Genomic DNA, 10,046 nt, shown 5'->3' on the forward strand with positions numbered 1-10,046 from the left:
ATATATATATATATATATATATATATATATGTATATGTATATACATGTATATATATATAAATATGTGTGTGTGTGTGCGTGTGTGTGTGTGTGTGTTGAAGAACGTAGGCTCGAAACATAAAAGACTTTCTTACCTTCCTGAGCGTCAAACTAATACACCTGGTTGTTGTTTATACACCTGTTTTTGTCTTTTGTTCTTCTGTAAATTTCAACTATATATGTACTCTTTACTCTTTTACTCTTTTACTTGTTTCAGTCATTTGACTTCGGCCATGCTGGAGCACCACCTTTATAGTCAAGCAAATCAACCCCAGAGCTTATTCTTTATAAGCTTAGTATTTATTCTATCAGTCCCTTTTGCCGAACCACTAAGTTATGGGGACGTAAACACACCAGCATCGGTTGTCAAGCGATGCTGGGGGGACAAACAGACACACAAACATATATATATATATATATATATAATATACGACAGGCTTCTTCCAGTTTCCGTCTACCAAATCCACTCACAAGGCTTTGGTCGGCCCAAGGCTATAGTAGAAGACACTTGCTCAAGGTGCCACGCAGTGGGACTGAACCCAGGACCATGTGGTTTGTAAGCAAGCTACTTATCACACAGCCACTTCTGCGCCTATATATAAATATTTTATAATTATATACATAATTATAACAAGGGGTCAGCTTTATACCTCACCACGCACCGTAGAAATAGATGCTAAAGTCTTTTTTACTACCTTAAAATCTCTGAGAATAACACACTTTAATGTAGGCAAGCAAAAGAATAATAATGAATCAATGAGGTTGATTAACTATGGACGTGTTTCGAACTTAAAGTAAAAAGTAATTTTACTTACTGTTTCTGCACTTGTTACCTGGTAAAATTATTATTGATTTTCCCCTTCATTATTAAAATAATATTTGAATACATACATACATACGTATATATATATATATATATATATATATAGAGAGAGAGAGAGAGAGAGAGAGAGAGATAGAGAGAGATAGAGAGAGAAAGAGAGAGAGAGAGAGGGGGGGAGATAGATAGATAGATACACACACACACACACACACATATATATATATACTCTCTTTTACTCTTTTACTTGTTTCAGTCATATGACTGTGGCCATGCTGGAGCACCGCACAACCATACACAGCTAAATCAAAAGCATCTGGAATCTTAGTAATAAAAACAACGATTACATCCATATAACCATTCTCTCACCTTTACATTAATGAATATGAAAGAATTTTAAAAAAGCAAGACCTTGAAATGTAATTATAATTCTTATTGGAGAAAATCAAAACCAACATCTGGCCTTCCAATTATAAAGCTTGAATACAAAAAATTCTTTTCCTTCACCACCTAAAAGGTCACTAAAAAAGAAAAAAAAACAACATATTCTCTCTACTCTAGGCACAAAGTCCGAAATTTTTGGGAAGGAGGCCAGTCGATTAGATCGACCCCAGTATGCAACTTAATTTATCGGCCCTGAAAGGATGAAAAGCAAAGTTGACCTGGGCGGTATTTGAACTCAGAACGTAAAGACAGACAAAATACTGCTAAGCATTTCGCCCAGCATGCTAACGTTTCTGCCAGCTTGCTGCCTCACCCTTCCTCTCAAACTTTTTACTTATTTCTTCTCCCTTCCTCTGCAAACCACCAAAACACTCCTACTTTCTTTTCTCTTCTCTATCTTCACTATATCCTACTCTCTCCTTCTCTATCACCCCAGCACCGTCTTTTCTAATTTGTTTCTCTCTTTCCCTCCTCCCCATCTCTCTCTCTCTCTTTCTAAAACATCATCACTTTTCTATAAAAAGCCAAGCAAACTGACTATGCGAATGTGTGTATGTATGTATGTATGTATGTATGATGTATGTATGTATGTATGATGTATGTATGTATGCATGCATATATGTATGTATGTATGCATATATGTATGTATATGTGTATAGGTATGTATATATGTACACTTTCATCACCATTGCTTTTTCTTCTTGTCACTGTTGTGATAGTTGATGTTTCTTAGTTTCATTTTATTTAATCCCTTTCGTTTTACTTTTATCTCCCTAGGGAATTTGTTGACAAGCTTATTTCATTTACTTTCTTGTTTCTGGGCCCTTAAACTCATGGATGTCAAGGTGCTGCCCCAGCAGACCCTACCCTCTTAGTGGGGCTGTGTCCATATATATATATATATATATATATATATATATACATATGATGATGATGATGATGATATATATATATATATATATATATATATACATACATATATTACATATATATATATATATATATATATATATAGGAAGGTTTGGAGGTGATGTACAGGAAATATATATTAGAAGAAATAATAATCAGGTACTCAGATGTCTGGATGGTTGTATATTTACAGATTTTTATTCATATGTCACATGTTTTATAGATTAGCGCTTTCACCTAGTCTTGTAGGTTTATCAAATTTTGAGAGAAACCTTGACAGAATGTTTCTTTTTATAGTATTATTGAATGTGTAGGCGTGGAGGTGCAATGGCCTAGTGGTTAGGGCAGCGGACTCGCGGTCACAGGATCGTGGTTTCGATTTCCAGACCGGGCATCATGAGTGTTTATTGAGCGAAAACACCTAAAGATCCACGAGGCTCCAGCAGGGGATGGTGGCGAACCCTTCTGTACTCTTTCACCACAACTTTCTCTTACTCTTACTTCCTGTTTCTGTTGTGCCTGTATTTCAAAGGGCCAGCCTTGTCACACTCTGTGTCATGCTGAATCTCCCCTAGAACTACATTAAGGTACACGTATCTGTGGAGTGCTCAGCCACTTGCACATTAATTTCACGAGCAGGCTGTTCCGTTGATCGGATCAACTGGAACCCTCGACATCGTAAGCGATGGAGTGCTAACAACAACGAATGTGTAGGGATGGAGAGAGATATATATAGGATAGTAAGAGAGGGTGAGGAATGGAGGGAAAATTGAGAGAGAGAGTGTGTGTGTATGTTTTTTTGTGTGTGTGTGAGTGTTTTTGTGTTGGTGTGTGTGTGTGTGTGTGTGTGTGTGTGTGTGTGTGTGTGTGTGTGCATGTGTGTGCCTATGTATCTGAAAAGAGTGTCAATGGGAAAGAGAAAGAAAGAAGAAGAAAATTGTGTTTACAGCTGGTCAGTTCTTTCAATGACAAGTTTATTCTTGGCCTTTTTTAAAAAAATGGCAAAACTAGGTGGCATTGTTTGGAAGAAAGTTGTTTTTCAAAAACATTTTTTATTTTGGCATCATTGTCCAGTGGGAGATAGTGTGTGGGTGTGTTTTTCTGTGTTTGTGTGTATGTGTGCGTGTGTGTGTGCGCGCATGCGTGCGCGTGTGTGTGCCTGTGTATCTGAAAGAAGTGTCAATGAAAAAGAGAAGGGAAGGAAAGAAGAGGAAGGAATTGTGTTTACATCTATACAGTTGGTTAGTTCAAAAAAGGTATATATATATATGTGTGTGTATGTGTGTGTGTTTGCAAATGCCACAACCAAATTTTGATAATTCTATATAAGCAACACCAAATTAGAATATTGTTTAAATAGCAACTCAAAAGTTGCAAAAATTTGATGAATGCCAGCCCTGAAGGAAAGAAAACCAGACAAGTTTTCATACTTGCATGGATGGAATGAAACTAACAGCCTCTCCCTTCCTCCCAAAGCCTCCTTGATCCATCTGCTGCCAGCACCCTCTACATGGTTGCTTAAGCATGCCATGGCTGCTGATTCTCAAACGCATGCTCAGGCTGCACTACCTGCAATGATTCCTAAACAGTGAATATATGTGGGCAATGTTCATGAAACATGTCTTTCTGCCACTCTGCTTTTTTTTTTTTTGGAGCTGCAGTCTGGGATGAAGTAAAGACCAAGACTAGGTAACTGGCACCTAGCAGGTGCAGTCCGAGGGATTTTTCAAAGGAAGGGCACAGGATCAGAAGGGAATACAATTCCAGGAAAAAAGGGCATAATAGCATTATTTAGAAGGGTGCACTTCTTTTCTTGAGGGGAGCACATGCCTCTCATCTCCCCACCCCCTTGGGTCTGCCCCTACTTAGAATGTTGTCAAGAGCTTACTGTTCTCTCTCAGTTGAGAAACAAGTCCTTGGCTTGACAGTACTACTGAGGGGTGCTACCAGTTTGTGATAAACTCTACAAGCATAGATAGGCTTGTTTGAGATGCAGGCAGAGTGACAAACATTTTGCATGCACTTATTGTGCATGAGTATGTCAAACGGTTGCTGACACATGTGTACATGCCTATCAGCTGAATCCATAGGGGTGATTGTCACATAATCCTCCTTTATCTAAACAGAAAAGCAGTTTTGCCTTTATCTGGTGGCTACAGTGAAAGAGGTTGAGTGGTGAACAGGTTAAAAGGTATGAAGGCATCCCTCTTTGGTGGAGCCCTTATCAACTTGTTCAAATTTCATTTGAAGAAGAAAGTGAGGGTGGAGTGGGAGGTGCTATCCATAACTGAATTTACTGAAAAGTGAGGCAAAATCATGAAAATGGTAAGAGTAGATAGCACCACTCAGAGATCAGGAGGGCACTTGCTCTTGGTGGGGTTCCTTGAGTGGCCCTAGAGGTCCTCCTGTATCAGGAAGATCACATCACTATCATATTTTTTTCCTACTGATGGATATCAAGTATACTTTTGTCTTTTGTTAATATTGTATAACATATGTAGTTGTATTTTTTTCTTATGATCCATTCTATGTAAATCTCTGCACTTTATGTTTGTCTTTGTATTGACTCCCTTGTCCATTGCTCTGGTGGCAAATAAAAGAAATCATTATTATTGTTATTAGAATTGTTAGAACATTGGACAAAATACTGTACTGTATTTATTCTGGTTCATTGTAGAGTCTGTAGTAATAGCTGTTGTTTGATACCAGATCTGCTCTGAACATATTATCAAAGGCTTTCCAGATGTAATGTATCTATAACTACATTAGCTAAATGTATCCTATTTTAAAAATAATAGGATGTAATTTGAAAGAGATTTGGCTGTTAATTCTAGCAGGTTGAGTGACTGTGTAGAGCTTGTTCTGTGCTAACATGGGTCAAATAAGTGTGCACAATGGTATATAACCACTATTTTCAATATTATTCATCAAAGTTTACTTTATGTCTGAAACCCAATATTTTTAGGTCTTACCTCATCATTTCATCCCATGTCTTACACACACTATCTATACACACACACACACGTCAATATAAATGTGTGTGTGCGTGTGTGTATGTGCGTATCTTTTTATCTTTTATCTTTTACTTATTTCAGTCTTAGACTGCAGCCATGCTGGGGCACTACCACGAAGAATTTTTAGTCAAATGAATCAACCCCAGTATCTTTTTAAGCCTGGTACTTTTTCTATCAATCTCTTTTGCCAAACTGCCAAGTTACAAGGATATAAACACACCAACATTGGTTGTCAAACAGTGGTGGGTGACAAACAAAGACGCAAAGACATATGCATGCACACCCATATGTGTGTGTGTGTGTGTGTGTGTGTGTGTGTGTGTGTGCGTGTGTGTATGAATGACAAGCTTCTTTCAGTTTCTGTCGACTAAATCCACTCAAGGCTTTGATCAGCCCAATGTTTTAGTAGAAGACCCTTTCTCAAGGTTTGACTGAACCCAAAACCATGTGGTTGGAAAGCAAACTTCTTACCACACAGCCACAATACATACTCACAGGTTTGTGATCTAGAATAGCTGTAAATGTGTAAATTAAGGAAGCTGTTTACTGAAACATAAAACCCATGGAATTTTTTTATGACTAGCAAGTGTTATTTTAATTTTGTTGTACTGTTTGTGTTGTTTATTTTCAGTTTTCAGTTTTGGTATTTCTTTCCAGTTAATGCCAACCAGAACTATTTATCTTCTTGCTGATATTGGATATCTATTTCTTATTTTATCCTTGTAACTTTTGCATATGCATATTTCATCCTATTTAATTAGATGCAAAAATGGCTGTCGTTAAGGGTGTTGCTCTGTAGCCACATAGTTCTGAGTTCAATCTCACAGTACAACATTTTAAGCAAGTATCTTCTATGATAGTCTTACAAAGAACAATGTTTTTAAGTGAAATTTAGTATACAAAGGCCATCATGTGTGTGCATGCACATGTGTGTGTGTGTGCGTGTGTGTGTGTGTGTGCATGTGTGTGTGCATGTATGTACATGTATATATTGACATTTATTCAGATGCACTTACATAGTGGTAAATTCTCCAGTGATCTCAATAATGACCATTCTAGTTGTTTACCACACTAAATTCCTATTCATGAAATTATAGTGTAAGTAGCTGAGTTTTTTCCATTGACATCTCACTTAATGCAATTCTCTGCTCAAATCAATGTAACACAGACAAACCATTGACTCCAGGCACAATCATAGAAAGGAGAATCAATCTCCATGCTGCTACTCTCTTTCAAGAAAAATCCACTACCATATGTGTTTGTGTAAACCCATGGAAATAACAACTTTTATGGTATTTAACACTTTAGCATTTAAAATAGCCATATGCTATATGTTTTATGTTTGTAGTGAGGCACAAGAAGCCAGCGCCATTTTGAACAAGATCTCGCCTGCAACCATTTACCATGCATGAGATGACGAGATTCTCGCCGACAACAAGTATTTAAGCAAGAAATGACGACATTCACTCTCTAACTCTTCTCACGCTCAACACTGAGAAACACTGCGAAGCCAGCAACTCACAGTGGACTCTTGTCCCACTCTGACTCCACATGCTTATCTCCAGAGGTAATGAACCTCATGTATACGGAGTTAAAACAAACCACGCACTGCTATAAAGATGGTCACTGAAAGCGAACCACATGAACGAGAACTCTGTAAATAAACGGCTATTGAATTGTACTCTGCTTGTGAACTTCATCATGTTCCAGATCCTTGAAACTGCAAAAATAATTATAATGGGAGAAGGAGATACTCCACAGGTATCATAAACTTTCCATTCCATTATAAAATGGTGACCCCCCACCCCATCAAAAAAAAAGATTTTCAGCAACCGCAAACTTTATTGTTGTAGATGCCTCACCAACTGCAGAATGGCAGTCTTCGCTCACATTCTCAACTAAAGATCAATGGCCCAACGTCAGGATATCTTCTCTCGTTCAAGTGAACCTTTAGAATTCATGTTCTTTGCCTCAAACTTGTATGCATTCTTCTTACAAGGAAATACATGGTATTCTTTCAAATAATCTCCTTTTGAAGTAATTTCTCCTGCAATGTCGACGGTCAATGTTTCATACCAGTAAATACACCAAATGCAGCAACAGGAGGACACTTCAAGCAAGCTGGCCATCAACTTCCAGCCATTGTTCCCATCTACTGCCATGTTCAGATGCCTCATGTGTTGAGACAGAAAATTACCAGTTTGCCTGCCACTTTCTGACGCCTTCCTAAACAAAAAACAAAAACAAATTTTTTTTCAGCTGACTCCAACACAGGTTTGGCGACTAAACAGAAAAAAAATTTTTTTCATTGCTGCTCACAGTACACAAAAAAAATAAAATCAAAAATTTTGTTAAGTAATTTTCATTTTGCATACACATTACTATTCCAACACTACTTTTGTCAGTTCTTTGATCCTTTTCTTTTTTTTCTTCTGTATAAAATGAGTTTTCCCAGCTTACTCGCGTACCCTGGTGACATCACACTTTAGTTTGCTCAATTGGATGCATATTTTTCTGCCTATGCTGTGCCTCACCAACAGCAGCTAAACCTTTTGTACTGTGGGATGCCTTCCCTTCTTGCACACTCAGTGAAAGATCTCATCACTGACTCACATCCAGACACAACTTATGCATCCGCCAAATCCGAGGTCCTCCATCGGAACACACAATCCATGGAGAGTAAATTCCAGACACTGTTGCCGGATGAACACCTGGGAGATAGGACACCATCTGAGTTACTTCATCGTTTGTGAGAACTCAGCAACACTCCACTTGAGGACAATCCTCTGCTTAGGAAATTGTTTTTCTCTCATCTACCGCCGAATGTCCAATCGATGCTGGCCACAACGGCTGATTCCAATTCGCTTGATCAGGAGGACAACATCATAGAATTCACTGTGCAGCCTACAGCTCACCATACCTCTTCGGACCCCATAGTAGCTTTCTGTACTACCTCAAAGTCTCCTACCTTATCACATGATGACATTTTGTAAAGTCAATGCATTAACACATCGCATGGACACACTGTGTCAAGAACATGCCAGCTGTCATTGTCCTCGCAGCAGAAGCCGTTCTAAGTCACAGTCATCTAGTTCTACTCCAATGGTTTCCAATCTCTGCTGGTACCTTGCCACATTTAAGGACAAAGCCCATTAATGCATCCAGCCCTGTTCCTTCAAGCTATCAGGAAACTAGTTGTGGAAGATTTGGGCATGTCAAATTCTTCCCGCAATTTTTCATCTCATCATGCATTTTTTGTTAAGGATTGTGTGTCTAATGAATCGTTCATGGTTGACACTGGATCCAGCTGTTCTATTTGGCCTTTTTGTCTTACTTCGGACAGGCCGAAGCAATCTGCCATTAACCTGCACATGAATCTAACCCCGATAAAAACTTACAGTCAGGTCTCATTAAACCTAGATCTCAACCTTTGAAGGGATTTTAGGTGGGTTTTTGTTATAGCAGATCTACCATACCCCATTTTGGGGGTGGGCTTCTTAAACCACCGTCACTTGTTAGTAGATGTCAGGCGACAGACTCGTGGACGATTCTACATCTTCGTTTACGCCTGCTCGGGTTACTACTAACGCTGTTTTCAGCCCGTCATTTTTTGTCACCACTGCTGGTGACCAGTTCCACTCCCTTTTGGCTCCTTTCCCAGAGCTGGTAGATCCAACTTTCAAATCAGTCAAACACACACACTTGACTCGCCATTATATCGTTACTTCTGGACCACCCGTCTTTTCACGTCGACATCGACTTGCCCCTGATCAGCTCAAAAAGGCTCGATTTGAGTTTGAGCATATGCTTCAACTCGGCTTTATTCGCCCCTCCACCAGCCTTTGGGCATCTCCTCTACATTTGGCACGAAAAGGCGATTCAGATTTTCGCCCGATGGGGGATTACAGACGTTTGAATGCGGTCACTGTTCCCGATCGCTATCTGATAAGGTATGTCCAGGATTTTTCTTCAAACTTGCATGGTTGTACTATTTTTTCCAAGGTTGACATCATCTGGGCATATCATCAAATTCCAGTGAACCCTGATGACATTCCCAAAACTGCCGTTACCACCCCTTTTGGAAGTTTCGAGTTTTTGTTTATGAGCTTCAGTTTGTGGAATGCAATGAGCACATTCCAGAGGTTTATTGAAAAAGTTGTCCATGGACTTGACTTTGTTTTCGCTTACATTGATGATTTGCTCATAGCTAGCGACACACGTAAATATCACCTCCAACACTTATCTCAACTTTTTCAGCATCTTTGCACCTACAATGTGCGAATCAACCCCTAGTTCATTATATTGACTCCGACCTCTCTCCTCGAAAGTCGATGCTATTCAATGCATCTCACCTCCCACTTCTTTACGCCAACTGCGTCACTTCTTGGGAATTGTCAACTTTTACAGGAGATTCATACCTAAATGTGCAGACAAGTTACTTCCCTTGACTCAGCTATTGAAAATAAATACCCCAAAAAATTCTTCTATCACTTTATCTGCCGAGGCATTATTTTCTTTTGAGTCAATCAACAAGGAATGAGCTTCTGTTCCTTTGCTTGCACATCCAGTTCCTGACGCTTGTCTCTCTTTAACAGTTGATGCATCGGATTCTGCGGTTGGTGCTGTTTTACAACATACAATCGATAATCAGGCTCAACCTTTGGCATTTTTTCCTCATCAATTAAAGCCAGCTGAATGTCGTTACAGTATGTTTGATTGAGAACTCTTAGCGATCTACCTGTCGGTTCGTCATTTTCAACATCAACTCGAGGGCTGAGATTTTGTGATTTATACTGATCACAAGCCTCTTACGTTTGCTC

General features: G+C 39.0%; 1 pseudogene; it reads left to right on the forward strand.

Annotated features, from left to right (window-relative positions):
• The first annotated feature begins 7,667 nt into the window (after window positions 1-7,667).
• LOC149134671 (uncharacterized) lies at window positions 7,668-8,382 on the forward strand (annotated as a pseudogene).
• The last annotated feature ends 1,664 nt before the right edge of the window (window positions 8,383-10,046 follow it).

This window comes from Octopus bimaculoides, chromosome 7 (assembly GCF_046866305.1).
Source record: "Octopus bimaculoides isolate indiv1 chromosome 7, ASM4686630v1, whole genome shotgun sequence".
Lineage (NCBI taxonomy): Eukaryota > Metazoa > Mollusca > Cephalopoda > Octopoda > Octopodidae > Octopus > Octopus bimaculoides.